A 27413-nucleotide genomic window follows, 5' to 3' on the forward strand; every position below is an offset into this window, starting at 1 on the left:
GAGCACTCTAGAAAACCTTTGCCTTTCAAGTTGGCTGCCTCCTCAGTTATCCCACCAACCTACATTGTTTCAATGCATACCCAGTGACATATATACCCTCAAAATTAAAAATCTTTTTTTTAAGTTTAAAAGTTTAGATCCTTCTTAATATACCCATTTTCTAACAAAAAAATTTAAAGTTACATTAGAGAACTGTTTTGTTACCAGTTCAGTAAAAGGTCAAATGAAGAGTATTTACAGAACTGTCACTACCACTCCCTGCATCATTTGCTTTCCCTTGGTTTCTCCAAACCATATAATGAACCGGTCCAGCATGCCTGTGAAGTTAAAATTAAACTATTTTAGAGGCAAAGTCCAGGCACTAAGCATTCTTATAAATAACATCAAGAAACAACCAAAACATATACACACACAGCAGAAACTTTATTTTAATAACGTACATTAGCTAAAATTCTTTACAAATTATATTCTTGGGCTTAGGAATACTTCTCTACTTCTAAAACACGTAAAACACAGATGGCAAAGCTACCTCTAATCTTTTTCTAGTAGTAACCTAGAAATAAATTTTTTAAATAAAGTGTCTTTTGATCTACTATTTATTCAATCTTTATTATGAACGAGCTAAGATAAGGCCTTGAACAGATACTGGAGGAAATTTTTAAAAGGTTAATAACAGTTCCTGCCTAAAAGGAGCATCCAGGCAGGTAATGAGAATTAAGGAAAAGTGAACCCAAGCACAATTCAAGAGAGAAGGTGCTACAGGTACCACAAGAGAAATACAAAATGTAATGGGAATTTACAAGAGGGAGAGATTACTTACAGGATTAAGTAAACAAACATTTCTTAAGTGTCTGCTATGTGCCTAGCACCATGCTGGATACTAGGATAGCAACACTGGCCTGCCCTCAAGAAACGTAGAGCCAATAGGTGAACAAGAAACCTTATAAATGGCTTATTATAAAATTCAGTGACAGAGGTATTCACAAAATGCCTGGTAGTACAAAAAACTTCACATGCCTGTCTACCCACCTTTAGGTAGTGTGTGAAAATAATCCTAATGAATTAAAACTATTCTGCTGGTTTACTGACATAATTTTTTAGGGGTTAAAAAATACTTAAAGAAAAAGTGTAAGTAACATCCTCTCATCATATCCCCTATCTTAAAAATACAATCACAAAAATCATTATCTTTATAAGCATGGTTTTTAGACCTAAGTATGGTTTCTAGGGCAGTTTATAGACACTAATTGTCAAACAAAGTTAAACATTCTTATTAGTGTCAAAACACTAATAGGACTTTTAAGAACAAGAATCCATCTATACCAATACATTAATTTATTTTAATTCCCAATAGATATCCAGAGATAAAGCTTCAGTTGACATAAAGCATTAATAATTAAAATAATAATTTATTGTTATAGGTACAGAGAGAACCCCCCCAAAATTAAGTGTAGGATAAAGATAAAATGTCAGACTAAGGCAAGAGCAAAAGAGGAAGAGGTTCAGTAGATGCTGGGTCAAATGGCTGGCCATTAAAGGAAAAAAAGGGGGTGGGAGGGATGGATGGATTCCTACTTTTACCCATATACAAAAATAAATTCTAGACATAATTAAAATGTAGCTACAAAATATTTAACTATAAAAATAATAGACTTGCATAATAAGAAAACCCATCCTACAATTCTACGCACAATTATGCAATAAAAACCAGAGCACTTATGGGAAAAAAACAAACACAATTTTACACATACCAAATGGCTAAGTAATAAATACCACAATAAATATGGTACTTTACCTTGAGAAACACCTGAGATTTGCTTGTGGAAGTGAATGTCAGAGGGTTGCAACTTGTGAGTTGTAAAGTGACAGAAGGAGGGTTATCAGATACCAAGTATAAAGTTGTAACACCAAATGTGGATGGGTATAACTCAACACACAAGGTAAACTGAGGTAGTTGGTAAATGTCTATCAATCACATTAGAATTCACATTCTCAAAACAAGCAGTATAGCAGAACTGACTAAATAAGTGCTTCTGTTCACCAAATACAAAAAGGAAGGAAGGAAGGAAGGCAGGGAGGAAAGAAGGAAGGAAGAAAGAAAATACTCAAATCTCAATTTTTAGGGTGTTGAGGATGGGAAACAATTTACTGTTTCCTAATGAACATCCTTAGCAAGCAGTGACTCAGACACTGCAATAACCTAAACCAAAAACCTGTCAATAAACTCATAATTTGTAAGCTATTAATACAATAGTGTCATTATCATTAAGGAGATCAAAATAAGTTACCCACAAGAACACTAACGTTTGTTGACCAAAACAGTTAATGCCAGGGATGACAATAATGATGACTAGCTGTAGTAAGAAATTAACTACTTTTATCAGGTATCTGTCTTCCAAGGCAAGTTCTTCCATGATTTCATCATGAAATATGGACATAGTTAAATCAACTGATCAAATCATCTTCAAAATTCCAAAAATGCTATATACACCTTTACTTGGCTTCCACCCTATTTCCAGCTGTCTGTTTTGAACATTTATGGATAATGCCAGTACCAGCCTCTGGTTTCTGAAACTGACAGACATAGGAAGCGGAAGATACCAGAAGGGAGGCCAAGTTTGATGAGAAGAAGGCTCAGAAGAAGATGCAGAGCAGATTGCTTAATTTTCCCAGAATTTTCACCAAGTCAGAACCAGTAATAGAAATCAAGTTTCCCAATATCTGTCCTGGAATCCTCATACAAAACAAATAAGAGACATAATTATAATAGTGTAATTGTAAGAATTGGGGTTTGGGGGACAGTCCCCATCACCAGTTACTAGTTTTGTGCGCAAGAGCAAACTAATTAGCTTTTCAAAGCCTCAGCTTCCCATCTGTAAATTGAGGCTAATAACAGAAAAGTACCTTTCCAATCCCTTGTGAAAATTAAGGGAACTAAAGCAAGTAAAGCACTTAGCACAGTCTGGCACCTACTAAGCGATCAATAAACATTGAAGTGTTCAATGAAAATCAGTATTAATTGAGGATATAAACCATCATCAATTTTTCCCAAATCTTCTGATCATCACTTCTAAACCCCTTAATTCTTTTTTTTTTACATCTTTATTGGCATATAATTTCTTTACAATGGTGTGTTAGTTTCTGCTTTATAACAAAGTGAATCAGTTATACATATACATATGTTCCCATATCTCTTCCCTCTTGTGTCTCCCTCCCACCCTCCCTCCCTATCCCACCCCCCCTCCCTATCCCACCCCTCTAGGTGGTCACAAAGCACCGAGCTGATCTCCCTGTGCTATGCGGCTGCTTCCCACTAGCTATCTATTTTACATTTGGTAGTGTATATATGTCCATGCCACTCTCTCGCTTTGTCACAGCTTACCCTTCCCCCTCCCCATATCCTCAAGTCCATTCTCTAGTAGGTCTGTGTCTTTACTCCTGTTTTACCCCTAGGTTCTTCATGACATTTTTTTTTTCTTAAATTCCATATATATGTGTTAGCATACGGTATTTGTCTTTCTCTTTCTGACTTACTTCACTCTGTATGAGAGACTCTAGGTCCATCCACCTCATTACCAATAGCTCAATTTCGTTTCTTTTTATGGCTGAGTAATATTCCATTGTATATATGTGCCACATCTTCTTTATCCATTCATCCGATGATGGACACTTAGTAAACCCTTTAATTCCTGATTTATAATATGCCTCTTACACTGGCTGCCTATTTCTTCTTTTTAAAAATGTCACCTTCGGGCTTCCCTGGTGGCACAGTGGTTGAGAGTCCACCTGCCGATGCAGGGGACATGGGCTCGTGCCCTGGTCTGGGAAGATCCCACATGCTGCAGAGCGGCTGGGCCCGTGAGCCATGGCCGCTGAGCCTGCGCGTCCGGAGCCTGTGCTCCGCAACGGGAGAGGCCACAACAGTGAGAGGCCCGTGTACCACAAAAAAAAAAAAAAAAGAAAAGTCACCTTCCCAGACTAGACTTTTGCACAAGTAAAATAATTTTTCATAGCTTCTCTGAAATAAAGTTCAAGGGAAAGTTTACAGAGAAACCACGACTCCTTTTCTCCATCCTGAAGGAAGTAGACAATTAACCTTGCTTCCTTCTGTCTCTATGCTCGGTTCCTGGGAACGCTGAAGAAGTGGAGCTGGCACTGGTTTTGTCTTCTGAAAGGAACTTCAGAGCTGCGCCTGTGTGCTGCATATGTAAATCTGGGGTATCCAAATCATACTGAGAATCACCTTATTATATTTGCCCTAATTATGTAGCCCAAATTACATACCATTAAAATAAATTTCCCTTCCTTATTTTCCTCCAAACTCCTGATTTGACTATTTGGGGCTACAACCCAAAGAAGTTGTTACTATGCCTTAATACAAAATCTCACTGTACATCAACTGCATTTAAACTTCAAAAATTATTCTTACACCTGAACACCATTGCTGTTCTCAACATACAATCAGAAAAAAACCTCATTATAGTACGAGGAAAGCTTAAATGTTAGTATAATATGAGGAAAGCTGAAGAAAATCTACAAAAAAGTAATTAGAGCAAGAAAGTAGGTCCCGTCTAAGACATCCTGAGACCAAAGTAATCTGATTTCCCAGATAGTTGTCCCTTATCTTGCAAGAAAAATTACTGCTCTCACCAAGCAAAAATACCACAGGTGAATCAAAAAGATTGTGTTTAGTAAAGATTTACTATATTGACTATAAAAACCATGGAGAATATCAATCTTCCTAACATGCTTTTTTAATCGTGTTACTTCTCGTTTCTACATTTTAGTCTCCTGTCCCTACCGCACCCCTCAAAAAAACCTCACTTTCCCTCCACTGTATTTACTCCCTACTAAAGGTCGATGACGACCTTCATCATCATCACATCAGCAGATAATAATTATTGAAATGCTTACTATATGCCAGAAACTGGGCTAAGCACTTTAGGAGCATTAATTTAACCCCAAAATCCTATGAAACGAGTCTTTTACAGGATGAGAAAACTGAGGCTTCCATGGGTCAAATAACTTGCCACAAATCATACACCTAGCAACTAAAACAAGTCAGAATGTGATCTCAAATCTGTCAAACTCCAAAACCTGTGCTTGTAATCACTTCCTCCCTATATACTATGAGAAAATGTTTTAAAATTTTTTTAGTATGTAGCTCATCGTCTGGCATGTAAAATTCAATAAATATTTTCTGAAAGGATATGTTTAGTTTCATTATTCTGACATTCAAAGTTTCCCACTGGGAGAGAGAAGGAAATTCCCACTATTCCTTAAGACAAACCTTCTTCCCCAACCAAATTATAATCACTGGGGTCCACGGGATTTGAATCCTGGCAGTGGGGAAGGGAGGAGGAGAAGAGAACTTAGGCTTTTCTCCCAGTGTAAATAATAATTTCTCCTTGTTGTAATATCCCCACCTATACATATCTTATTATAAGCTCTTTGACATGTTTATATAAGGTACACAAACACATTTTAATAAGTAGTTACTACAAAGAAGAAAAAATGCAGCCCAAACAGGTATATGAAGTACCAGCATTTGCAAATTAAAAGGATATAAAACAAAAGGGGACTACTCCTAGGAATCTATCCAACAGAAATTAAAACATATATCCACACTCAAAGCTTGTACCTGAATGTTTATAGCAGCACTATTCATAAGAAACAAAAACCAGAAACAATCCAAATGTCCATTATTTGGTGAATGGATAAACAAAACGCAGTATGTCTATACAATAGAATAATATTCAGCAATAAAAATCAAGTACTGATACATGCGCAACACGGATTAACCTCAAAAACATTACGCTAACTGAAAAGACAGAAGCAAAAGACTGCACAGTATAAAACAAAACTACATATTGCATGATTCCATTTATATGAATGCCCAAAGGCCAATTTATAGAAACAGAAAGCAGATCTTTCTGTTGCCTAGGGATGGGGCTGGGAATGGAGACTGAATGCAAATGGGCTCAAGAGAATTTTGGGGGGTGATGGAAATACTGTAAAACTGGATTGTGGTGATGACAGCACAACTCTATAAATTTACCAGTAATCACTGAATTATGCTGTTACAATAGCTGAATTTTGTTAAATGTAAATAATATCTCAATAAAGCTGTAAAAAAGAGAGTTGGATAAGGTGAACAAAGACAACTGTTTTTGTGGAGTCTGGTATAAATGAGATAAGAAATGGGACGGTAGCTGGAAGGAGAAGTAAGGTTAAGAGAGAGTTCCTTTAAGATGAAAGAATTATCAATACAATGTTTTTATTCTGTTGACAGCAATCCAGAAAAGGAGAGATAGAGAAGAATTACAGGAAGAATGTCCTTGAGAAGGCAAGAAGGGGTGAGTGTTAATGGACAATTGGTGGGAATGGCCTTCAAGAGAAGAAAAGACAATTAATTCACAATAACATTGGTATGCAGGTGGTAAGAAGATTATTTCTGTTTTCTTAGTAAAATAGAAAGCAAAGTCACAAGCTGAAAGAGAGAAATGTGGAAAATTTGGGTGCAGGGGAAGGATAGGATCATCTAAGTGAATAGGAGTATGGAAGAACTAGAATAATACAGTAGGACAGCTTGGCAGCACTAAGCAAGGAATTTAAAGTCATTTGGTACTGGCCAAGAATTTAAAGTCAACACAGTTGTTCTGTTCCAGCCACATTCAGCTACAAGTATACAGGTGTAACATAAGTAGACTTAGTTTTAACCAGGCAATAACAACCAAGGAAAAAAGGTCAAATCAAGGGGGTTGAGGTAGAGGCAGGAGAGCAATTGTAATGATGGACTATGGGAATTCAGCTCGTTAAAAAAAAAAAAAAAAAGTGAGGACATGAATGCATTGAAGAACAGCTGAAAAGGTGGTAAATTAAAAGGTCCCTGTGAGATCAAGGAATTAAGGTTGTTGGGTACTAGAAGAAATAAGCCTGAAAAAATGTAGGTGGTAATTGGAGAGTAAAATGCCAGAAATTGATATTATAGAAACTTGTAGTTTTGGGGTAATAACAAGTTCTAGGGCAGTGTCTCTCAATCCTGGCTGTACATTAAAGTCACCCTGGAAAACTGTTAAAAATATTATCTCAGGCCACACCTCAGACCAGGCAAAACAGACTCTCTGGGAGTAAGTTCTAGGCATCTATAGTTTGTCAAAGCTCTCCAGTTAATGCAGATGCACTGAGAGTTTAAAAACATCTGCACAGGACATGCCATAGAAGTGAATGGCTGAGTGGAGGAGAGGAAGTCAAGAGACCAGAATATCAGAAGGATCACGTGCGTGAATACTGAAATCGTCAATAATTACAGCTGCAGTAGTAGGAAACTAGCAGTGAGTCCAGAAGAAGTCTAGAAGCAAATATGAAAAAGCAAAGAGAATATTTAACCCACCTCACCAGGAGGAACCACCACTTAAGAACTCTCCAGGAGGAGTAAGTGCCCTCAGCGGAGAGGCTAAGTTTCAGTCAGAGCAAGAAGGTAGTAATGTTTAGAGAAGAGGTTAAAGATAAAAGGGAGTTTTGCAGATGACTGACAATGAGACCCAGAAGGCACAGAGAAGCATTTCACAATCATAAAGGGATGAAAATTGAGATCAGGCAAGAGAGATGAAGGAAAGAGAAGGTCCAGATGAAACTACTGGAGGAGAATAAAGCCAGGAAATCTCGGAAAGCAAGCTGCCGTATTTTTTAACACTACACAAAAACAACAGAAGAAAAAGCTCAGTGAAAGAAGCAGCTTTCCTGAACCCAGCCACATTCTAAAAGATTCATTTAACTAAGTTCAAGGAAAACTCAGTCACAGAAACGTATCAAGGTCAATCCCATATAAAGTTGTTACAAGAAAAGAGAGAACATGACGTGGAATAACATCCCTGCAGACAATGAAAGTATGCCAGAAAGACATGCCCACATAACAGATCAAAATTAAAACATGCTATTTCAGAATGAGCTAAAAGACCTTAAGAAAATGATATAACATGAAAGAATAACAAATATAAGAACTATAAAAACTCATAACTCAGGTAAGAATTAAAAATAAAAGGAAAGACACATTCCAGAAATGAAGACAAGAGTAAATAAAAACAGACAGTCCCTTAAGAAAAATAGAAGGTAAAAAAGAGAAAAAAAATTTAAACTCAAAAACAGAGATAAAAAGGATTTGAGAAAAAGTGACAAATACTGAAGACAGGCAAAGACTGAACATACAGCTGATAGGAACTCCTGAAGAAGAAAATCAAAGCAAGGAACAGAACGCAGTCAAAACAATAATTCAAAAACACTTTTATGAAATAAAAAAATATTTGAGACTACATTTTGAAAGTGCACAATGTGTACCTGAGAATATCAACTCAGAATGACCAAAATGATTTTACTATCACTAAACATTAAAGAATAAGAAGAAAAAAAAAAGGGGGGGGAAACTGGAGTAAGGAAGAAATACAGAACTATAGAAGAAAAAAAAAAGGGGGGGGGGAAACTGGAGTCAGTAAGGAAGATATACAGAACTATACAGATAGGAATTAGACTCCAATAAATGAGGGATGAACTGGCAATACTGAGTTTCTCATGATATAAAAAGGATAAAGTGCATAATGAGGTTAGACCTGATAATCTCAGGGCACATAAAGGTGGCAAGACTTTTTGTGTAGAAGATAAAGAACGAGTTATTGATACTTAAAAAGAAAGGAGAATCAGACTGGCATCAGACTTATCTATTGCACAAGAAGCTTGAAGACAGTGGTATAAGGTGCCTACGCTATATAGGAAAAAAAGGATTATGATCCAAGAACACTATATCCAGCCAAGATACCCTTTCCTGATCAAGAGAAAAGAAAGGCATCTTCACTTAAGCAAGGATTCAGAAATTACGCCACATACACTCTAAGGAAATTACTCCAAAATGTTATCAAATGTTTTTCTGGCACCTATTAAGATAGTCATGGGTCTCTTTTTTCCAGTCTCCACCACTCCCAGAGTTGTGGCTAGCAGCAGAGATGTGGCCAAATCCAATATCATATATGATCAGTCCTAGAAATGACTTCAGAAAACGTAGATCCTAAGAAATGTATATTTTGCCAACAAGCACAACAAGAAAGGCCTCAAAAAGATTCAGGCCAACATTTTCAAGACACTGAGCACCTGTACAGACGCCAATGAGGTGCTCATTAAGCCCAAAGTAATCAAATACAAGATCTTAAAAAGTGCCAGCCCTAAATCGGACAGGCTCACCCATAACATCCATCCCAGCTTCTAGAAGTATGCTTATCTTCATACTGTCAAGAGTACCAGGTTTAGCAACCAAACGGTGAGAGCCAAAGCCCAGGTCCCACAGAGTCCTCCCAAAGAGTCCAGAAAAAAAGGTTTTTGTCTATCAACTCTGAGGATCAAAGAATTCTACAAAACTTAGACTACTGTCTGCAGGCATCTCCTTTTGCTGTTTTATATAAATACAATACAAAGTCCCCCAACTCACCCCAAAAGAGAGAGAGAACCATACAGTTTTTAATCTCAAAATCTGTTAACATAACAAATTACGTTAATATTTAACTGTCCTTGCCTTCCTGGAATATACTGTCTTTTATATACACTACTGGATTTATTTTGCTAATATTTTATTTAGAATGTTTGCTTGTCTACTTATGAGTAAGACTGGACTGATGTTTATAATAGAAAAAAAATGAAAACAATCGTAGTATCCATCTGTTGGAGAACAACAGACTAAACTATGGTGTAGTATGCTATGGAATGTTATTCAGCTTTTTAAAATTAATTAAAGCTCCATTTACTAAACTGGAGACAGCCATGACATATTCTTAAATAAATAAAGCAAGTTACAAAAAGCCTGTGTGTGTGTGTGTGTGTGTGTGTGTGTGTGTGTGTATGCTTAAAGGTTTTTGAGCAAAGAGAAAGATGGTAAAAAACAAAGTGTTGGTTAATGCTGGCTAAACCAACAAGGTCAAAGTGGAGAAGGAAAGGAAAATATTATTTTTTTCTTTATTCACCCCGGTTTGGTTACTTTAGTGGTTGCAAGCGGAGAAATACTTTTGTAATTTTTTAAAAAAAGCAGAAGCGTGGGGGGGAAGGGGAGAGATACCAATTATCTACTATAATTAATGACAAATTAACATTTGTTAACAACTAATAAATGGCTACCTTTAATACATCCAAAGACAAGATAGAATTATATTATCTAAAACAAGGAGAGGAATCATTATGAAGTCCATTTACTTAAAAATACAAAACAATCCTGGGGCTTCCCTGGTAGCTCAGAAGTTAAGAATCCCCCTGTCAATGCAGGGGACACGGGTTCAAGCCCTGGTCCAGGAAGATCCCACATCCGGGGAGCAACTAAGCCCGTACACCACAACTACTGAGCCTGCTCTCTAGAGCCCGTGAGCCACAAACACTGAGCCCACGTGCCACAACTACTGAAGCCTGCACACCTAGAGCTCGTGCCCCACAACAAGAGAAGCCACCGAAATGAGAAGCCCACGCACTGCAAGGAAGAGTAGACCCCGCTCGCCGCAACTAGAGAAAGCCCACACGCAGCAACGAAGACCCAACGCAGCCAAAAATAAATATAAATAAATAATTTTTTTTAAAAAGGTAAAAAAAAAAAGAATGATTAAAAATACAAAACAATCCAATCTGGAACCAAAGTCGCATATAAGTGGTCTTTCTAAAGGCATTAAGCAAGATGTCTTCAGGATGAACTAGTTTTTATCTTACAACTAGCACAAACTGATCAGTTCATGGATATTACAACGACCAAGAATAAAACTAAGATAAAGTGAGTCACGTCCATTTAAAGAAAAATAGTCGGTGGATTACTGTTCGCATGATATGTAAACAGATTAGCAGAAATGGGCAAAATGTTACAGAAATCCTTGAAGCTTGGGAAGAAAGTGAGATTTTGATAGCTTGTTATACTAAAGAAAGAGGGGCAAACTTCTTTTGATGTATAATTTTACACTGTAAATAGACAAGTCCTTTTTATTAAGTAGATCACAAAAGACAATCAACCACCATGACTGTCACAAATTTTTTAAAAAGAAAAATTACAAAAAGCTAACAACATGGCGCATGGTGGTGGGTGAGTGGGGGATAAAGGTATCAAACAGAGAACACTTCAGTTATTCACAAAAATGAGAAATGTCTGTAAAAGTAGAAAATATTCACATGATCAAACTGAAAAAAAAATTGTCAAAGGGCTCAATGTCTCAAGAAGTGCTGAGGTTTGCTATTTTATAGAGGAAATTAAAAATTAATTTTTCGCAAGTTTGTGGTACTTAAAGGGAAATAGTGCAAAAAGAAATGCATACTAGGAGTCTGCCTAAGAGTTATATCTTTAAGTTTACAGTTATTCAAGAACTTTTTCTCAGCGCTCATCAAATCCTTCATAAAAGAAAATTTCAAAGCACAAAATTAATGAGTAGCCGAATTACCACAGGTTTTTTTGTTTTGTTTTGTTTTAAATACCTTGCTAGGCTGAAAAGACAAAATAACAAGGAAAAGCTGGACAGACAATGCTAGTAAAACACTGTGGGGCGGAGCTATGTGAAGCACACATCAAAAAAACAGAAATCCAGGGCTTCCCTGGTGGCGCAGTAGTTTAGAGTCTGCCTGCCGATGCAGGGGACACGCGTTCGTGCTCCGGTCCAGGAAGATCCCACATGCCGCGGAGTGGCTAGGCCCGTGAGCCATGGCCGCTGAGCCTGCGTGTCAGGAGCCTGTGCTCCGCAATGGGAGAGGCCGCAACAGTGAGAGGCCCGCGTACCGCAAAAAAAAAAACAAAAACAGAAATCCAGGACACTTTCCAAAACCTAATAAAACTTACCATTCATTAAGATCTAGACATTGTCCTAAGGATTTTTCACTGGCATTATTTCATTTCATCATCATCAAAACCCTGCAAGAGAGGTTTTAGCCCCTCACACAGCTAGTAAGTGACAGAGTGATAATCTCAACCTGTTTTCATGATTCAAAAACTCACAAATTCATGTTCTCTCTACTATACAAAGGGTCTCATGATTGTAAAATTTCAAAAGCTACTTACAACCAAACAACAGTATTGTCACATCCTACAATATAGCAACATCTGAATAATAGCTTCCAAAGGAAGTCTCTCTTCCTCTTTAAATCCCTAAAAAGGAAGAGCTAAGATTTTCTGACGCTGAAGCAGCATTTGAGTGTGCAGTAAGTCTACATCCCACGTGTCTACTAAAGCTAATTACCTTCATTCACCCTAATTCACAATCTTTGGGAGCTCTACAGGATTCCATGGAATTTGAACAGAAACAGAATTCTAGAGTACAAATACCCATCAAGCTTCCTTAGTTTTGCGTTATCAAATTTCAGCAATTAGAGCTAGAAATTGTGGGACCTCACAACACAAGATTAGGAACAAAGGGCTACAAAGAGACTTCCTTCATTTAGGCAGAGGGAATTTACTGAGATGTGAGGCAGAGTCTCCTGTCTAAATGATTAAATCACAGTTCTACATACCCACTCCCATTTCCAAATTTAGTAACTAACGAATCGACTTATAAGGATAGATCCATTGGTGGGGAAAGGGAATTTCCCTGGCAATAAAAAACTGGTGCCGTATCTCTTCATGTTGTTCATCTCTATGATCAGATATGTCATCTGATATAATCATATATGATAATGCAAGCATGGTGTTACAGACAAGCATGGCTACCTGGTCCAAAGACATCTGCTTGGAATAACAAAAGTTTTCCATTATTATTGCTCACATACTTTTCATTGTGAATTTTATGTCTGTAGTACTTGCTAATATTTACAAAAAGAAATATATAAGTCACTGTTTTTCTTTTCATGATACCTTTGCCATCTAAAGAAGACAGTAAAATTTATCAACATTGGCCAGTGAAACTTTAGGAAAGTGACAAACTTTAAAATATTTTTTCAACTATATTTTTCCTGGAGGTAGAGCGAATACCCAGGACACAATTCTGAACTGCAAATTTAGTTATTTAAGGAAGAATATGATATGTCTACCTTCAACTGAAAGATTACAGTAGTTAAAGGTAACTACTTACACATAGTGGTCAATAAATATTTAAGTGAAGGATTTAATATATTAATATACTGCATAAAACTCCAATTTTTCCAACATAACAAATCTAACTCAACTCATATACCTTAAACATAACGTGTCTGTACAATAAACTAATATACAAAAATCAATGTTTTTTTCATATGACCTTTTCTATACAAAATAAGTATATGAGAGACTAAAACCGGAGCAAACAAAGAAAAATGTTCTCTTACATGCTGTGCTCCAAAATCTCTCCACTTGGGATACCTCTTCTGAGAAAAAAAAGTAGGATCGAATAATGTATTTTGGCAGAAACTTCTTCAGGTAGACATAATATGGGTGTCATAAGGAGGTATAAGATGAGCCTGTCAGATAAATCATTACTAAGGCAATTAGATTTTTTTAAAACATACCAACAATATTATTCACTATAACGCAACTACTTGGTTTAAATAACTGACACCAGAATCTCTCAAGTTCTAATCAAAAGAAAGGCATTTGAGAAGTAAGATATACCATTCACTGAATAAAGGCAGAAATTAATATTATGGGGAAGGAAAGGGTAAAGAAAGGGTGTGATTACGACTAACACCAACTTAATTCTTTTGCCTCTTAAACTTAGTCATGTTTACCCTTAACTACTCAAGAATAAACAGAAGTTGAACATAACAAGATACTGTTGTAATGTGTGGCCCATAAAAAAGCAACTTACCTGATACTTATAGCATCCACAAACATAGCTTTCAAATGATTTATAAAGATTCTGTAAATAAAATAATTTGACCTAATAAAAGAAATTTGTTTCCAGAAAAAAATTATGGTATTACAATTATTTACTTAGAGCTTTCTAGAATATGAAAGATCCCTACCAGAAACTTTTTTCACTGATTGCATCCTCAACCTGCTTTAGCCTTCTAAAACCCAGGCCCAAACAGCTTGTTCTCCATCTAATATTATCTTTTTAAAATTTGTTTATTTATTTATTTATTTTTGGCTGCGTTGGGTCTACGTTGCCGCACATGGGCTTTCTCTAGTTGCGAAGAGTAGGGGCTACTCTTTGTTGTGGTGTGCTGGCTTCTGACTGCAGTGGCTTCTCCTGTTGCAGAGTACGGGCTCTAGGCTCATGGGCTCAGTAGTTCTGGCACACGAGCTCAGTAGTTGTGGCTCTCGGGCTCTTGAGCACAGGCTCAGTAGTTGTGGTGCACGGGCTTAGTTGCTCCGTGGCATGTGGGATCTTCCCGGACCAGGGCTCGAACCCGTGTCCCCTGCATTGGCAGGCGGATTCTTAAACACTGCACCACCAGGGAAGCCCCATCTAATATTATCTTGAATCGTAAATACTCAAGGTAAAAATATCCTCTAAAAGAAAGAAAAAGGACATTGGGTGGGGAAATATTGCTGTAAGTCTTTAAGCTCTTCTTGTAACCTATTTCTCTCCACAGACTTTTAGAGATTCATCAAGGTCATGATGTAGTCTCTCAATCACCATACAGACATCTCCTTGACTCATTTTTTTTTAAATTGTAAACAATCTTCATCTAATACAAGTTATTACAAAAGATGCTATTCAAATAAACCAAGTGGTAGTTTTCATGGTATTATAACAAAGACTAAACTATTTATTTACACAGTGCCTTCTCTCCAAATGACAATAGTATTTGATGACTACAGGCACTCAACAGATACAATGCCGAGAAAAAAAAATCCAAATAATTAAACTAACTTCCAAACTATTTTATAACATTTGTTACCTCGATCAGACTCGTACTAGAAGAGTAAACAACCATCTGCAACCGCTTGTTCTAGCTCCTTGAAATAAAATCTGGGTACCATCAGGAAAAATATTACAGCTAACATTGGTGATCATGTGTAAGTACAATCCAACATAATTCAACTAGTGTGCCCAATCCGTACATCTCAGAGATTCAATTTTAATTCTGTTGTAAGAGGAAGTAATACGACAAGGAGAGAATTTTGATGCATTCCTTTAATCATACTTATTCTTTCTTATATCTAATTAGCATCAACTACCTTACAATTCCCCTTTGGGAACTACTGGTTTAGTATACTCTTTTCTAGGCCTACTTCCTTCTCCATTCAAAACAATGCACACGGTCATTCAGAAAATACTAAAAGAACAAAGGCCTTTATGAGGAAGGGCGGGGGAAGCTAGAGAGCTAGCATGAGACTGTCAAGAATCAATGACAGAAGAGGGAAATAAATCTACTACCGTTTAACCATGTTAGTAAAACTTTATGATAAAGATGCAAACAACAAATTAGGTTTTATAAGTATGCTAAAATGAACCATCAATCAATATAAATACAGAGCACGATCTGAGTCTGTGATGGTTTATTAAATAAACTAAAATATATAAACATACAAGAATAAGTCTTAGCCATAATCAGTAAATTGCCTTATCAACCAATGTATATAAAAATGAAGGAAGTGTTTGATTACATGACATATGTGATTCACAGAATGGCACAAAGTTTGATTAAGAGAAGAAAATAATTGTTAAGTACGGGAGGTGATATTCCATTTCTTAAACTGGGTGGAAGGTATATAAGTGTTGGCTGCATTATTAGTCTTCTACACTTTACACATTTTTACAAATATTATTTCATATGTAGTCGATATCTATAAAACAATGTTTAAGTGCAAGAAAAATCTGAGCAAATATTTGTTGGAAAAAAGAGGTAAAAAGTACCTATACATCTAATCCGTTTTTGCTAATTATTTTTTTAAATAAATAGAGATCATAGGGACTTCCCTGGCGGTCCAGTGGTTAAGACTTTGCGCTTCCACCGCAACAAAGAGTAGCCCCCACTGGCTGCAACTAGGGAGAGTCAGTGCGCAACAACGAAGACCCAACGCAGCCAAAAATAAATTAATTAAATAAATTTTTTAAAAAAGTTTACTATGAGGTTAGCTCTATTTAAGAAAAAGAAAAAAGACTGCGCTTCCACTGCAGGGGGCACAGGTGTGGCCAGTAAATAATTAATTAAAATTTTTAAAATAGAGATCGTAAAAACTAAGTAGGTAGGAAAATAAGTTTCCTGTAGAAAACAATTTCTCTAGCTCTACACAGAGATCTATAGACTATTTCTTTAAAAGCACCACTAAACCTTTCCTGCACACTACGTGTACACACATATACACACAGACATACACACCAAATTACTTTAAAGTAAAACTTTCTACCTCCAAAGATCCCCCCAAAACCAACCTCCATCACAAATATTACCTTAACCCCATAAAAAATACTGATACTCCTCTACTCATAATCCCAGAAATAAATTACAAAACTAAATTCCTAAAGGGAAATGTTCATACTGTAAGTAACTGTATTTTTGGTGTATGTGTAGGCTTAGCATTTATGAGTCTTACTACCTACATGGGCCTATCCACATCTACAGTATTTGCTTTTTTATGATGGGCACCTGCATTTTAATGATGTGTGTCAATACTAATTTGATTGAGGGCAATACAGTATATTTATGAAGAGCACAGAGTGTGGAGCCAGAGTTCCTGAATTGGAACTCAGCTCTTCCACTTGCTAACTAATCTATTTAACATCTCAGTGTTTCAGTTTCTCATCTGTAAAATGGAAATAACAGTACATACCTCGTAGGGTGTTGGAACTGATTAAAACCTGTGTAACAGGACTGGCACAAAGTAGGTGCTATGTAAGGGTGAGCCATTACTACTAGCACTACTAGTAGTACCATCTTCCCAAACGTACTGAAAAGATTCTTAGCAATTCGAATTACCGGCTAAAATTAGATACTATTAAAAATAGACATTAAACCTGAAGCCTGACTGACAGTAAGTTTAAAGCCCTGCAACTCTGAATAGGTGATTATAAATCTACATAACCACTCTATCAAGAACAATCTGGGGAGAGCGGCTTTCCAAAGTGCAACTATCAATTTCTTCCCTTACACAAGGGGGCAGTGATAACAAGAAAAGAACTGGGCTCTGTGACACCTCCTCCTACAGACAGTAGGGGGTGGCAGTACATATGGCTTACAGTCAGAACAAAACAGGAAGACCCAACAGAATTGCTCTTTATTCTCCTCAGGCCCTCTCCTCTATGTTTTAGGCCCAACACAGCCTCAAGGTGAGAGACGTATCAACAGAAAAGACTAAAACCCAAAATTAATCACCAAGGAAAATCCAGTTTTGCCTTTGAAGCAAATGATCCCTCAATGGCTAAATCTGGATCCAGGAGGAAGCCAATCAGTATGAATTTTAATTATCTGGCAAATTACTTACTGTTCTTCTCATAAGAACAACATTCAGGCAAGTAACTCCGTTTCTCTGCAAGAATTGTAACATAAGACACTAAAATCTCATCAATAATTAACTATACCCTAATGAACACATGCCGATATTTCTGCTTGTTTCATACTATACAGACATACACTCACTGAATGTATATAAGTTATATTAAATAGCTCATGGAGCTGTCTTTTGTTAATTCTGAAATTCCAGCTATGTTCTGACAATCCTCTCAAAACACAGATGTTCTTCTTAAATGGAAGTCACAATGTTTTGCAGCATGTGGGTAATGATATATATATACACACACACACACACACACAGAGAAAGAGAGAGAGAATGAGAATATTTAATATTTCATTTCTGTGCTCACATTCCTGAGATGATCTACCTGGGAAATGCTGCAAGAAGCGTTCCACTGACAGTATCCATGTTGTTGCTTTTTATGCCACCTTTATTGTATTCAATTTTTTTCCTATTTTGCCACCCCAACATCAAGAATATTTCACTACTGTCATTCACCATAATTAGCCACTGCAACAGCTTTTGGCTTCAAACCCTCAAAATGCCTGAAAATTTATCCCTTTTGTTCACCATATTGTTTTGTTTTCCTCATTCCAGAAATTTTCACCTGTATAAAACTGAAGAAAGGGGCACCTATGAAAAAACGTCCCTTTGCCTAATGATCTTGAACTCAGAATTATGGTCAAGATGTAGGGTGGGTTTTTTGTGTGGTTTTTTTTTTTGGTTTGTTTTTTTCCTTTTCCTGGAGAGGAGGAGAGAAGACAGTGCAAGACACCCAAAACACCAAATCTTCTTCCTAATATTAATTACCATTGTTTATGTTTGGTGAAAACCATTTTAAACATTCCACACCTGGAACACAACACAGGATACAATTATATCAGTGCTCTACACGCTGACGGCAAACCCTGGAATTATTTAGCCCTATTTTTTCTTTCCCATCTCACAACCAGACACAATTTGCTTGTTTCTTTCACGTGGGCACTATCTCTATCTCAAAAAATAGCGTATCATAGCTCCTCTCGATTCCCTGTGTTAAAATATCTAGCCATGAGCCTTATTAATCTCTTCTTAGACTACGCCTCCTTTCCCAGAGAAATTAATAATATCACTAATAACACTTCTACCGTGAATTTCAACGCCACACAGGCCAACCCACCCTGTGCCTTACCTGGCACATTTCACAACTACTTTCATGCTGCATTCAGGGGGCACATTTTACAACTCGTTCTGCACCACATTCCCTGCCACGTTCAGCAATCTGCCTCGCATCTCCTCCTGGGTCCCCGTCATCCGGAGACTCTCTCGGTACCAAATTCCATGACACCTTCGGTGACACCGAAGTGGCCGATCCCGGACCCATCCGAAGCCACCCCGAGTGCCACATTTGGAGCCAACCTTCCCCACGCCCTGGACACCGGAGGCACTCCACTGCCCATTTCGCTGCCTCCCCGCTCGCCCCCGCCCCTCTCCCTGGAGCCCAGGCGTCGGAGGCGAACGCCGCTGTCACTGAAGCAACCTTCCCTTCCCGGGCTCCCGGGGTCTCTCACCTGCCGCTCTGAGAGGGGTTCGCTGCACCTCAGGGTCAAGCCCGAGTCCCCGGGGTCTCCTGTGAGAACCGCGCCGCCCGCCGGCGCCGCCCGCGATCCCAGAGCACCTCGCTGCGCTCCGACGCCCGCTGTGGGTCTGCGTCCGGGAAAGGCGCGGCCCGGCGGCTAGCGCAGCCCTCGGCGGTCCTCCTGTCAGCGGCGGCGCGGGTGCAGGCTCTCGCCCAGCGCGGCGGCGGCGGCGGCGGCGGCGGCGGGCAACTTGCTCCGCCTCGCGCGCTGCACAGCCAGGAGGTGAGCGCGAGGGGGATGGGAACGGGGGCGGGGCCGCCCGAAGGAGGCACGGAGGGCGGCGGCTGGAGGGCAGCGCTGGCGGCCCCGGGACCGGCACTCGGAGCGCTCGCAGCTTCACCCGCCGGGCGGGAGGCTCGCACGACGCAGCTGTACAAGCGGGCCCCGCCGGAGCAGCGCACCCAGCAACCCGCGCCCGGCCGGCCGCTCGCTAGCGCCGCCGCCGCGCCGGGGGCGTCGCACCCTCAGAGGCCGCCCGCAGCCCCGCCCCCTCCGGGCCGGGGTGGGGAGGAGCGCGAGCGCGGAGGGAGAGCGCGTGCGTGGGAGCGCGTGCGTGGTGGAGCGCGCGCGCCCCCGCCCCCTCCACCGTTTGGGGGTGGGGAGTGGCGGGGAGAGAGAGAGAAGACCGAACCGTTTTCTCCGCGGAGAGGTTTGGCCCTGGCTCTGCCTCTCTGTGAGGTCTGGGCATTTCTGTTTCCTCAAGGGGCTTTGGCTGGTGGGGTCGTGGGCATTCAGTGGGGAAGAGGGGAGGGGAGCTCAATAGCAGACAAGGCCCTGGATGGTTCGGCTCCGCCCACAGGGTGATGTCACTCTCGAGGTGCTGCTGCTGTCACGTGCGCCCACTTCTGGGCCTGTCCTGATGCTTTGATGGCCAGAACGTTCCTCTAGATTTTCCCCACTTAAGTCACCTCATACACATATCACTCCTAGAAGTCGTCGAACCCTACAAATGTCAGTTATTCTTTCCCTGATGCTTAATTGTAATCTGTAGACTGCTTCAAAATGCCATAGTTGGCTGGTGTAGGAAACAGAATGAAGTGCAAAACCAGGAACGGGGGGATAGTGGGGAGGGGAGAGAGAGAAGGGAGAGCTATTATCTAGAATCATTGCTGAAATTCACCAACCACAGCTTGAGAGCCTGAGGTGAAGTTGTGACGCTGCTTCTGTTGCTGCCAGGTTGGACAAGAAGTAATGTGATTTTAAGGGCTAGTTGTTAAGGCACGGAAAGCCACCACAGCAAAGCCTCCTTGAAGGTCATATTTCCCTCACTTCCCTCCACCTAGATCTTCTTCCCCTTTACTCTTCCTTTCCCTTGCATCGTAGAACAACAAGTCAACTGTGGAAGATATCGGCATATAAATTTGTTCGTGTGCTTTAAGATGATGCAAAGCAATCACTGTTACCTACTCTGCCTGGTTAGCCTTTCTTCCGTAAACCGAGATGACCTTTCGTGGTCATCCATTCCTTAATGAGACACCATGATTGGAAATAGATACACCAGATTACTTCAGTCAAGCAACCTGTGTCTGTGGTGTTTCTAAGATGGAGAGATTTGATAACAGTCCTTTAATCTGCTGCATCCAGGATTTTCTTTGTGTTTTTTTCAAAATTAGTATTAATTTCAGAATAATGCAGGAAATTGAATATGAAGCCATTTTGCAACAGCTAGTCTCTACAGTGAATTCTTGAAAAGTCAGAGCTAGAGCAGCTTTGAATACTACAGCTAAAATGGCAAGATGAAGGATTGGTCTATGGAATCTTTTGGTGAAACTCCAAAAAGATTACTCCAACTAAAACCTATTTATCTATGGTGATAGAGTCAGAGTAGTGATTACTTTGGAGGAATTGAATGAGTCGGGGGGGGCAGGAGGGAGCCTTCTGGGTTGCTGGAAATGCTCAATACCTAGATCTTGTTAATGATTACAAGGGTTAATATATGTGCAAAACGATTGGTGTGCTTTACTCTATCTCAATTTTTAGAGATTTTTAAAAATTGTATACACAAAAGAGACATTACAGCGTCATCAAGATGGGAGTCTGGAAACCTAGATTTGAATGTCAAGTGTCACCCACCACTTACCAGCCTATGAGACCTTGAGCAGGTCTGAGCCTTCTTTTTCTTTATCTAATATGGGTGATGTTACCTCACAGGATGGTTGTGAAGATTAAATGAAATTATATTTGAGAAGTACTTATCACAGAGCCTGGTATATAATACACGCTCAGGAAACATTAGCTATTGTTATGCTATTCTTGTTGCACTCAAATTTACCTTATTTAATTCTCTTTTGGTCTTTTTATTTATTTTAAAGATTACTTTGATTCTGAGCCTTTGCCTGTGAGTTTCACTGAGCTAATAACATTCCTTTCCCTAAGAAATAACAAAAGGCGGTTGGGGTGTAATGTATTGGTTTTCAAACTGGTTCAGGTGGTGATACTTAGAAATTATGGTGCTCATTGTGGAACACCATGAAATATTGTTAGATTGAATTCTGCCATATGGACTTGACACAATTTTACTAGCACTAAATCTGGCTACATTATGTTTATGCAGATCTCCCACATATTAAAAAAATGTATTTTTAAGAAATAATACGTCTGCGTTTTTCCTCTACAATTTGTTTGCAACTTTTCACTAGAAAGTACCAAAAGTTTAATAACAATTCACAAAATGAAAACCTTTAAATCCCTTCTTCCTGGAAATGGGAAAAATACTGTAACTGTTCAATCTTAGCAGCAGAGCTCTTTATTGGATTTTCCCACAGTAAACTCTAATAGCTGTGACCCACAGGGTCTCTTGCTCTGATGAAGTGAGTAACTCTGACTCACTATCCTCATCATACTTCCAAAGGTCCGTCTCCGTTTCTTTCAGCCGACCTTTCCAAGATCCCATGTTCACACTGAGCCGTGCCAGTGCCCACTGGAATGAACTTATTGCTTCTCTGTTTCAATCATCTAACATGATGCTACTCAGCCAGTTCTCTTCCACATAGTTCTGCTGTTAAGTCTTGCTATTTGCTGCCACACTCTTAACTTTGTGGAGGAAACAGTCTGTCCCTGACAGAGGTAAGGGTGGGGTACGGTAGGGATGGAAAGCAACAAGGTAGAGAGAAGCCACCTCTGTTCTTAACTCCTCACCCTGATTTCCTTTTCGGTCACTAATACCTGAAATCCTGAGAATGCTTTTTTTTTTTTTACCTACTAAAACTCCATTCTAGTCAAGATGATAATTTAGTCTATAACTTAAACTTGGAAACATAATTTATGCCATGTAAGAGGAAGCTGTAAGTAATTGTCCATAAAGTGGCCCAACCATACTCTATACCTCCCAACTTTTCAGTGCCATCTATACCATTCAAAATTACCTTCCTTGCTTTGTCAACTCTGCACAATCACTCACCTCTGCATATGGCATATGTCTTCCCTGGCACCTCCAAGTCTCTTAAGTAAAGCATCAGGGCCACCTCTCTCTCCCTACTGAATAAAGAGTCATAACATCTACCATTGATGGATTGCCTACTGGCTGCAAATACTTTACTAAATGCCTTGTATATACTACTTCATTTAATTCTCACAACATCCTATCAGGTAAGTTTTTGTTTTTGCTTTTTTTATTTTATTCATTTGTTTAATTTTTGGCTGCATTGGATCTTCGCTGCTGCACGTGGGCTTTCTTTAGTTGCGGCGAGCGGGGGCTACCCTTTGTTGCGGTACGCAGGCTTCTCATTGCAGTGGCTTCTCTTGTTGCAGAGCACGGGCTCTAGGCGCGCAGGCTTCAGTAGTTGTGGCACACAGACTTAAGTAGTTGTGGCTCGCGGGCCCTAGAGCACAGGCTCAGTAGTTGTGGCGCACAGGCTTAGTTGCTCCACGGCATGTGGGATCTTCCCGGACCAGGGCTCGAACCCGTGTCCCCTGCGTTGGCAGGTGGATTCTTAACCACTGCGCCACCAGGGAAGTCTGAGTTGCTATTTTATTTCTTAACAAAGACAAGCAATGGCGTGAACTCTAAATAGACATGTTGCAAGTCAAAAAAACAGACCAGAAAGCAACAGGTGTGAATGAACAGAAGAGTATTTACTAATCAGGGGAGAAAACATCAGTTGGTAAGAGGTTGGAAAGGTGGGACAGGACTGAACTGAAGTGGGTACTGCCCAGGAAGGGAAACACCCTGGAATCTCTGAGCAGAAGAGTGACAAGAAGACAGTGTTTAAAATATTCATCTCGTAGGGTAGATTTGAGCATGGAGGCACAAGTAATGATGATATGGGTAAGATACTACTATTACTATTTAAGGAGCTAAAGAAGAGGGCAGCTTTAGTCAAGAACTGTGACAGTAGAGATAGAAAGGAATAGTCCCAACAGCCATTGCGTGGGAAGAATTAACAGAACTTTCTGAATAACTGAATGCAGAGGGTAAAGAACAGTGAGAAATGAAAATACAGCAAGATGACAAGACTAACTGCCTAGAAGACTGTGGTGCCTGTGACAGAAGCAGGGGAGTCAGAGGATTCGTGTTAAGGAGAAGGAAGAGATGGTTTTGGCATATTTTGTGTTGTAGTTCTTTACTGCTTTTGAGTTACAAATCACTTCTTTTGAGAATCTGACAGAATCAATGAATCCTTTTCTCAGGAAAAAAAAAATGGATTCATACTTATACATGTTATATGATTTGTAATGGACACCCATGGATTTGGCTGCTGGAGCGCTCTTGACCCCAGCTGGGCACATTAAAGCCCTTTCTGGAATTTTTGTACTTTATATCCAAAGGATCAAGTCAATCTGTCCCTAATAACTGAAGCAATGGATGCTGTTAGCTGATGTGTTTCCTAACACATGAGCCCGAGAAACGAAGAATGCTCAAATGCATTTGAGTCCATGGATCCTTCACATTCCTATTCTTGGATTCCAGGACGTTTCCTAGTCCTTTGTTGGAATTCCTCCATGGTTCAGCTTGTTTGAGCCACATTTCTGCCATTTATATGAGAGGTCTGATTAATTCACAGGTTAAAGGTGTTAATTGAAACCCACCCATGGGCTCCAGGTAAGAACTCCTAATTTAAAGTAACTTGGAAATAGCTAGTAGAAAGATGGGATTTAGGTGAGAAAGGGAACATAGTGAATACTCAAGGAGAGGGAATATAGCACAGGTGTATAAGAGCAAGGACCCTGGACCCAGACTGCACTCAAATCCTAACTTAACTGTTTACTAAATGCATGACCACAAGCAAGTTACTCTGCATTCCTAGATTTCAGGATACTCATCTGTGGATTGGGGATTAAAAACTATACCTACCTTATAGGGTGGCTGTGAGGCTTAGCTTGGTACAGGTGCAAGTACCTGGTCCATAGCAAGTCTCTATGGACTATTATCATTCAATGTAACAGGCCTGTACCTAGGCATTTCACATATGTTATATTATTTAATCTAATCCTCATAAAAACTTTACAGGATTGGAATTATTCCCATTTTACTAGATGAAAACATTGTGGCTCAAAATAACTTGCCCCAGATCCCACAGTAAGAGACAAAATCCAAATTAAAATACAGAATATTTGAATAGAAAATGAAGAGGAAGATTTTCATTACAATTAATAGAGCATACTACCTATCCTAAGAATTAATGTGTATATATGTGTATATACTAATTATGTATATATATATTTATTCGGCATCTATCTCATATAGCGTCTATCACATATAGATGCTGGATATATATTTGTGAATTAAATTTATTAAATCATCCAGATCTGTAAAAAAGGGGATGGAAAGGGTGTTCATACCAACATAACCATTCTAATCCATGTACAATTTTGCATATTAAAATTAAATATTGGCCCTCTGGAAGATATAATCATTTCTCATGATTTTAGTTAGCCTGAACCACACTTTCAGAGTCTAGTCCACTCTATGTTATGGACAAGCTAGAATTTGTGGACCTATAAAACTGAGGACAAGGCTCTGGACCTAGTTGACCTTTCAACCAAACTTCCTCAAAGAACCCTCACCTTCTTGCCATGCCCTTTCAATTCGTAACGACTTGAAACTGTGAAAGTACATTTACCATTAAAACTCAGACACCCTAGGTTATGGCTGAACCTTGAGAAACACCTTTATTTGGGGAAAGGGAAGTCAACAAAGGATACAGAGAAGCAATAGGCAGAAAGCACATCTGTATGTCTGGTACTGTTTTAGGCACAGACTTCTCCCTCACTTCTCTACAGAGTTTGAAGGTACTTAGTATTGATCATGTAAATTCTATAAAAGATGCTTGGAAGGGAAAAGGAGGGTAAATAAAGTTCCATTTGGAACTCCCTATAGGTGGACCCCTAGTTTATTCCCTACCCATCCCCATGCAATTTCTCAGTACAATCCTGGTATCATATACAAAAGTTGACTATGAAAAAATTAAATGCACACATAATACAAGAGCATTTCCCCCAAAGAGCTGAAAGCAGTATTCAGTTGCTATTTGCAACTCACATTTAAGATATGATCTTTGATAAAGTATTTCCAGCGTGTATTATATTTCCTAATTTTGTCCTAACATCTACCTGACTGAGGATAGAGTCCCTGCTTTGTATATAGCTAATGACTCCACCTTTGCTCAACTGGGTTATGTTTAGGAAACCTATGCTTCTTATTACTAGTATCAGCACTTCCATTTTCTACTCATTTATAAATAGTGGTAAAAAAATGTAATAAAATATTCAAATAATTGCATAAACAAATACTGAAAATGGTGATGATGCTGAAAATAAACTCTTGACTGGTAGGCTACACCACTGTGTAAGAGCATAAAACGTTCATTCATCTGCAAATGCATGAATATTATAATTCAATGTATTTTAAAATAACTGAGGAGTGGCATTGTATAAGAAAGTTTGAGTTGTTCCAAAGTTGAAACTATAAACATTGATGACCACCTATTTTGCACTCGTACTTGAAACATTTTTTCTTCAAGGACAACATACTAAAGGAATCACAACACTGTCATCATCAAGGGTATTTATTGTGCCCTAATACAAAGATGATGCCACTGACCCACCACTAATAAGACGTGAAGATTGAGTTGACTCTCCAGCATTGTGTGGGTTTTATTGAACCTACCATATCCCCTCACTCAAAGCACCTAAGTAGTTGCAATGTAGTTAAATATTGAGAGGCAATCAGCAGCAAAGGGAGAATGATTGGCCTTTACAGAGAATGACCACACAATCATGGTTTAGTACCACAGCCCTTATCAATTAGCCATGAGTAAGAGTAAAGGTAAGAATGCAGTAGAGTTGTGTAAATTGTCTTTGTTTTCTTCACACAATGGAATTATTAATTAATTTCTTTTTAATAAAAAGAGGCCTTAGATAATTTTTTAATTAATTTTTATTGGAGTATAGTTGATTTACAACGTTGTGTTAGTTTCTGCTGTACAGCAAAGTGAATAAGTTATACATATACATATATCCACTCTTTTTTTAGGTTCTTTTCCCATATAGGCCATTACAGAGTATTGAGTAGAGTTTCCTGTGCTATACAGTAGGTTCTTATTAGTTATCTATTTTATATATAGTAGTGTGTATATGTCAATCCCAATCTCCCAATTTATCCCTCCCCTGCCTTTCCCCCTTGGTAACCATAACTTTGTTTTCTACATCTGTGACTCTATTTCTGTTTTGTAAATAAGTTCATTTGTACCAAGGAAATGATTTTTTAATATAAGGGAATTATAGCTTTGTTGATGTGAAATGTAGAGATGTTTTAGTTATTAAAAAGAGGTGGGAGAAAGAAAAGTTAAGGGAAATGAAGGTTTCGATTGGTTCCGAAGCCCAAGGAACAATTTCTCTAGATTTAGTCAACCTGACACACAATGTGAAAGGAACAAAAGGAAGTAAAGAATCAGAATTCAGTAGAGGAAAAGGAAAGGAGGCATTTTAATATTACATTATCAACCTGATAATTGTAATAAAACTTCATTTGTGTGAAACTCTGCTATCTGACAATCTCATCTATCTGAAGTACGGCAAGGAACCAAGGAAACAAAGGAGATGGAAAAAGACCTCTGCAGAAACAAAATAGAGCTCACCAAAATCCATGCCCTAAAGATCACGCCCATTACTCCTAGAGATTTATCGAAGCCCTTTCTCAGAGGCTATTAATTTTTACTTGGATTCGATTTTAAAAGACCTGGCAACCTGGCTTCCAAACTCATAAAAAATTAGAAGCGGTAAACTAGAAGAGGAAGGAGAAACTATCCCATGTAGGCATGCAGATAGCAGTGAGAAGAGAACACTGCAAGTCTGTAAGCAGGGCAGAGAGGAAAAGAGGCATAAAAATTGACTTAATGATCAAAAAAGCACAGGAATTTAGTGCCTTTAGCAAGGGAAAAACAGTTCTACGTACCTCCATAGAGCTTGGGGAAGAAATTTTT

General features: G+C 38.9%; 1 protein-coding gene and 1 long non-coding RNA gene across 10 annotated transcripts in view; one reads left to right on the top strand and one right to left on the bottom strand.

The window, feature by feature from the left end:
• Positions 1-19106, bottom strand: part of TANC2 (tetratricopeptide repeat, ankyrin repeat and coiled-coil containing 2) — a 357539-nt gene extending 338433 nt beyond the window's left edge. For 6 of the 7 annotated variants that reach the window (XM_030843275.2, XM_060290546.1, XM_060290544.1 and 3 more), the window contains exon 1: positions 18922-19106. The gene's annotated coding sequence lies outside the window, so the exon portion shown is untranslated. Of the gene's footprint in view, positions 1-18542; positions 18630-18921 lie in introns of those variants that run through there. The other variant, XM_060290542.1, reaches the window with a different exon arrangement.
• A 425-nt stretch (positions 19107-19531) lies between these two features.
• Positions 19532-27413, top strand: part of LOC115845398 (uncharacterized) — a 94964-nt gene continuing 87082 nt past the window's right edge. For all 3 annotated transcript variants that reach the window (XR_009560361.1, XR_009560360.1, XR_004036439.2), the window contains exon 1: positions 19532-19668. This is a non-coding gene — a long non-coding RNA (uncharacterized lncRNA). The remainder of the gene's footprint in view (positions 19669-27413) is intronic.

The sequence above is a fragment of the Globicephala melas genome, chromosome 20 (genome assembly GCF_963455315.2).
Source record: "Globicephala melas chromosome 20, mGloMel1.2, whole genome shotgun sequence".
In the NCBI taxonomy this organism is placed as follows: domain Eukaryota; kingdom Metazoa; phylum Chordata; class Mammalia; order Artiodactyla; family Delphinidae; genus Globicephala; species Globicephala melas.